The sequence below is a fragment of the Dipteris shenzhenensis genome, chromosome 27 (assembly GCF_047967505.1).
Source record: "Dipteris shenzhenensis isolate YYH24624 ecotype China chromosome 27, Dip_SZ_1.0, whole genome shotgun sequence".
NCBI lineage: Eukaryota > Viridiplantae > Streptophyta > Polypodiopsida > Gleicheniales > Dipteridaceae > Dipteris > Dipteris shenzhenensis.
Window position 1 is genome coordinate 14,768,910 of NC_141622.1, and position 6,000 is coordinate 14,774,909.

General features: G+C 39.6%; 1 pseudogene across 1 annotated transcript in view; it reads right to left on the reverse strand.

Moving 5' to 3' along the window:
• The window catches only part of LOC147883908 (peptidyl-prolyl cis-trans isomerase ppi1-like), a 76,863-nt pseudogene extending 72,629 nt beyond the window's left edge, over positions 1-4,234 (reverse strand). The window contains exons 1-3 of the transcript XR_015543722.1: positions 4,157-4,234; positions 2,119-2,220; positions 1,891-1,990 (exon numbers count right to left, since the gene is read on the reverse strand). The product of XR_015543722.1 is annotated as a peptidyl-prolyl cis-trans isomerase ppi1-like (transcript). The remainder of the gene's footprint in view (positions 1-1,890; positions 1,991-2,118; positions 2,221-4,156) is intronic.
• Between the last annotated feature and the right edge of the window lie 1,766 nt (positions 4,235-6,000).

Consider the following 6,000-nt stretch of genomic DNA (forward strand, 5'->3'; position numbering starts at 1 on the left):
CAAAGATACAACCCTGGTCTTCAAATATCAATCGAAACTGCATCTCGACATCTTAAAAAATCGCAACTTACACCATACCTTGGCTGATTCCACTTGAAGCATCAAGGAAACCTTCACTCAACATGGGCAAGAAATAGTAGCGATATAGTCTCTCTCTCTCTCTCTCTCTCTCTCTCTCTCTGGTCTTCACTACAATGACCCAACAAAAAACTACTCCGATAGCATTGATCTAGTCCATGGCATGGATCCTTGAATGTGTTAAATGGGAAACAATGAGGAAGGATCATTTACAGGACATCTAACTATCCGTGTCTTTAGGAAGAAACCATGGGCAATGTGTGGTTGCGGAAACCTGAGGCTTACTTGACAATGCATCGGCCACTACATTCTTTTTACCATCAGATATGCTTCTAAGTGAGGAAATATCTCAGAGGCTGATAATCTGTCTGCAGTGTAAAATCAGCCCCAAATAAATAATGCTTCCACATAGCCAAGGCATGAATTATAGCCAGCAATTCCTTTCCATAAATGCATGAGATGTCTCTCATCATCCTGCAAAATTCTACTCTCATAAGCCACTACCCGTCCTTCCTACATAATAACCGCTCCAAGGCCATTCTTTCCACATGCATCAGCTTGGACATGAAAAGCTTTCCGAAGATCTAGTAAGATCAATACTGGGTCTGTGGTAAGCTTTTCTTTTAGCATCTCAAATGCTGCAATCTGATTCTCAGCCCACACGAAGGAAGCTCCCTTCTTCTGCATAGCATAGAGAGGTGAAAAAGCCAAAAAACACTAAAGGTTTTCCAACCTAGACCCTTCTAATCTCCAATGAAACTTTTTCCTTTGCTGCAAATTTGCAAATTAAACTAGCTATGTTGCTTGCTTGCAAGTAGTTAAAATTCGATGATGTGTATAGATGATGTGGATTGATGCCACAACTCAATTTTGCACACACATCAATCTATTTCATTAATTTTTAAGGGTTTGACCATGAAGTGTCATAAGAAACTGAGTTCATACAGAATTTCATTTCGTTCCTAACAGGAGAGAGAGAGAGAGAGAGAGAGAGAGAGAGCTGGAAGGTAGCGACAGCACCGAGCTATATGCTTAATCCAAACTTGAGCTTAAAGTGAGAAACTGATCCATGGAGCCTAGCAGCATTGTGGCTAATACCCAAAAGGCACAATGATATTGCATTTGTTAAAGCAATATCCTTGTGCTAGTCAACCGATTGAGCAGCAGATACAACAATACTTGAATTACAATTTATTCTGATCCACAGCATAGATCAATCTGCCAAATGTTACCTGGCACATGCAGATAAGTATTTATATATTCTACAATACACCCCAAAAACAGAGAAAAATATGTGATGGCTGAAAAATAGCTACTCAATCTTTATAGATAATTTAGCAACAGTTACCTTTCAGATATTGGTTATGGAAGTTCAAATTAAACACCACATTAGAAATTATACTTGGTATCTAAATGTTAGAAATTACACTTGGTATCTAGATGTTCAACACAGAACAGTGAGCACCCTTATTTGAATGGACATTTGCATCATGAATTGTAGTCATAACAAGTGCCTAAAAGAGCATCCTGTGAAATCGTACACTGTGAGGATAAAATGTCATACTACTGAAAACCATGTTCCAGCACAGACATTCATAGGTGGATCATAGCACATGTGGAGACTGATCACAGGGAAGTCGTCCAAACTCAAATGCAGATGTAATACAAGACTCAACCTTATGATCAAATATGGTGATGTATTCTTATGCAACACTGCCTTATTTATAGATTATATTTGGAAGAATATCAATGTAAAATACACTTCATTCTTTAACATAAATTGTGAACTACTAAAGGCCCCAAAAAGCAAACCTGGGCGTGTCTTCTACAAAAAGTTCAATGTCAAGATAGCCATGAGAACAAGTAAGGGTAACAGACATCAGGTCCCTAAGCTTAATCCTCCTATTTGTTTCTGTTTAAAATCCACAAAGAAGATGTGAATTCAATATGGCATAAAAGAAAGCATATTTTGCAGGTTGATAGTGACAGAAACAAAGACAGAGCATATGATAGAATCTAGGAGCATCAAGATCGATGAACCTGCAAATCTCAAAATCAAGCCCGCGATATCTATTGCCCTGGGGGGAATTTAAGTCTGGATTGGAAAGCGACAGCTAAGCCATGGGCAGAATCAAACAGCATCTGTAGATTTCAATTAACCAATCCAAGAAATGAATTCCTTGAGCAGACTTCAATATAAAGGATAAAAGATATCGTGACCCCTTTTTCATGAGAGTAAACCTACATTCTCTTAAAAACGAGACCTTTTTAATAAATAATGTCCTCCTATTATTCAGAGGAAAAGGAAAAATGAAAACAAGAGAAGAAGATCTGTCAAACACTACAACCAATAAGACGAGACTAAAAATAACTCTTGTTGGAAGATGGTAATTCCTAACAAGCCTGTGTGCTCCTATGTGAACTGATTGCATCGATCCCAATGCTTTTAATCATAAATCAGTTGTCTTCAGCCACTGAGTAGGATTACTTCATTCATTGAATGAGAACACAATGAGTAAGCCATGTTATCAACCTCAGACCTACCTAGCAAAATCTACCATTAGAGGACAAGAAGCCTCATATCATGGTATCAATCTACTTAGCAACAGCTACAATTAGAGGACAATAAGCCTAATCTTTGAGGTCTGATCCATTGCAGTAATGAACAGACATCTAAAGGGAAGAGTCGTCTTAAGTTGCAAAAGGAAGATGGGGAGGCACTTCCGAGGCAATCAAAGACATGTCGAACATTTGGCTGAGCCTAAGAGAGATTATTTTTAAAGCCTCTTTGTGTTTCGAGCCGCCAATGATAGGAACGATTGGAGGATAAAGGTACGAAATACTTCACTTAATTGAACCTTGTCAAAACCTACCAATAGAGTGTTTGCTAGCATCCTTTCTATATCATAACCCCTCTTATGGCTTGGAATACATTTACAAATGCAGCTCAACCAGCTAAAAGCTTATGCACTGAACAAGTGCCAACAATCACCAGCAAGAGTACACCCCAAGAGCAGAATCAGAGCTCTGGAATAACTAGCTCAATAACAACACACACACACACACACTTTTCTTTTTTTGGTGGGGGGCGGTTGCAATCCACATAATTATATTAACAACACACGCGCGCGCGCGCGCGCACACACACACACACACACACAGAGACGCTTCGACCACCCTACTCGTGCACTCAATTTGGTAATATTCTAATCCAACCACAGATTGTAGAAATCTGTGACGGGCAACACATTGGTCTCTCCATAACAACTGAATCTTCATTCGACACAACTAGTCTCATATCATGGTCAAAGATACGTAGACTACTCAAGCGAGAGGCAGCAGTCATGCCACAGGCAAAGAGAAGCTTGGATGCATTAGAGTGGCGGCAATTCTGGGTGGTTGGGTGATTGGGGAAGAGACAGGCCATCAATCCCAGACCTTTAGAGATGAGCTCACTCAGGTGCAGTAATGGCTGAGGGAGGGTCAATTGCTCTAGGAGATTCAATGGGACCCCTACACACATTGGCAGATAGCTACGGCTGGATGCCTCAACTTGGAGTCCCTCACGAGAGTGCCATTGATAGGAGTAGCAAGTGCCCCTTGAGGTGATTGCTGGATTCAGGTCCTGCCTCTATCTAGCCCAGTCTCCAATCAAGTAAGATCTCATACTTCTTCTAGGTGATGGCCTACCCATCAGCCCGTGGATAAAGCAGATGAGAGAGACAAGACATGTCATTGTTGTATGGCTAGAGACTCCCAAGATAATAGCACACTGCCTGTGGAGCTCCCCCTGAGGATTTGGTTATGCTCTTCAGAATTGCAGCCTGGATGCAGAGGTCTGTCAGGTCTTCACCTGCGGTATGGTGGCTTGGTCGATAGAGGAGACGAATGCTTTCTCCATAGAGATGACCTTGCCACCAATCTGATAGATGGAGAACAGGTCATCAGTTAGGATATTCACGAGGCCTTTTGCCAACTCAGTGCCTTGAGCTGTCGGTGGAGGACAGCATTTGGGAGGATAACCACCTCGAATATCTGGATTGCAAAATGCAAAGGCAACAGGTTTGACCTGCCGTACCCTAGTCAATATCTGGCATGATATTACTTGGTTTGGGAAAAGCGGAGGTCGTCAACTTAGAAAAGACCAGCTTACAAAATCTTAGGAGTTACCAGAGTTGGAGTGCACCTCATGGGCACATTTCTCAAAACAAACTTTACCAATGTGAATTATTGTTGGTCACAATTCATAGATTGAAACAATGAATCATTGATTAGGAAGTAGTCTAGCTTGGATCAAAAATTGAGGAAACAATAGAATTTGAATTTAAATCAAGATTTGAAGCTAGTTGGGGATGAAAATTTTTCTGCTTGGAGTGGTAACTAGAGAAAAATTCTCCAAACCTAGATTTGCCAATAACTACAAAAGCTACTTGCATATGTTGGAATCCACTTGCTTTTGTAACTGAACTTAAGAATTGAAACAAAGTGATGGGGCTGAGAAATATCTACCTAGAATTGCGATCCAGGCACAACAAAACCATTTCTAGTAAGAAAATTGGAATAACTAGAAGCTTTGGTAGGTTGTTTGCAATCCAATTTGGAAGCACTGGATCAAATCACGGCAGATGTTGGACTTTTGCCAAAAATTGCAATTAGGTCTATCCTCTTGGTACAAGTTACAACAAGTTTTGGAAAATAGATAAGGGCTAGAAATCCTAATTGTAGCAGGCTCTCTCTCAAATGGGAAGCTCACGTGTGCAAACTAGAAAGGATTCCCACATTGGAATCAATCACATCTTAGGGAGGAAGGTGTGGAGGTATAAGGGCAAGTGAGTTGCAATAAAAGAAGGAAATTGGGAGGGAGAAAAAAAGATGGTACACAACACTAGGTCCCAAAAATAAGTGTTGGATCCCCCTGAAGGTCTTTATTGCAATAGAAATAAAGTTTCTATAACTAGCTCCAAGAATAATATGAAGCTAAGGACAACTCTTGAATGAATCTAGGATCTCAAAGGCACCTCATTTTTATAGACTTGGCCTAGCTAAAAGGTAGACCTACTCTTTTAAAGCTAAACTGATATTTCCTACTTTTCCCACTTAGGTGCATCTTTTAGATCCTTTTTAGAACCTCTTGGCACCTTTTTTAAATGTGCCATCTTTCTTACTTTTTGTTTTGCCTTATATGACCTGCTTTTTGTTTTGCCTTATATGACTTGCTTTTTGCCACTTGCTTCATCATTTTTAATTCTTTAAGCACTCTATCAAGTCCTACACAAATACCAATAATTTAACCCATTGCAAGTTAGCAAAATTCACGTATCCTTAGTTCTTGGCCTAATCCTAGTCCCTTGTGGGCATCCCCACAGTTCTCTTTTACCAATGCTGCAAAAAAGAAAACTAAAACAACAAGACTTGTTCTTAGATAACCAAAGGCAACATTATTTGACCAAAGTCAATTCTCGTAAATATTATAATTTATTTCCTGAGAGAAGCACCAATGGTAACATTTGACCCTGTAATAAACATGATTGTTAATGCCAACAAATTGGAAACGAGGAAGATACACTACTACACACGGATCCTATTGCGACGTTTATGTACCGACGTTTAGCGTCCGCTTAGCGTTAATCGTCGGTATGAAAAGCGGGTTTCGTAAATCGTCGCTATATAGCGACTGTTGCTAAAAGTCACTATATTGCGACACTGATACAAAATATTACAGCGACGTTTTTACAGAGAGGTTTTTTTTTTTTAATAGGCCTTAAAAGTTAGTTTTTTCCAATGACATTTTTTTAAATTTTCATACATGTTTGAGCTCATAGAGAATAAAAAAATGAGAGCATGTACATCAAGCCTTTGAAGCTCATATATTCATGTCCAAGTTTGAGATGAGAAAATTCAAATAAGAGCATTTACATCAAC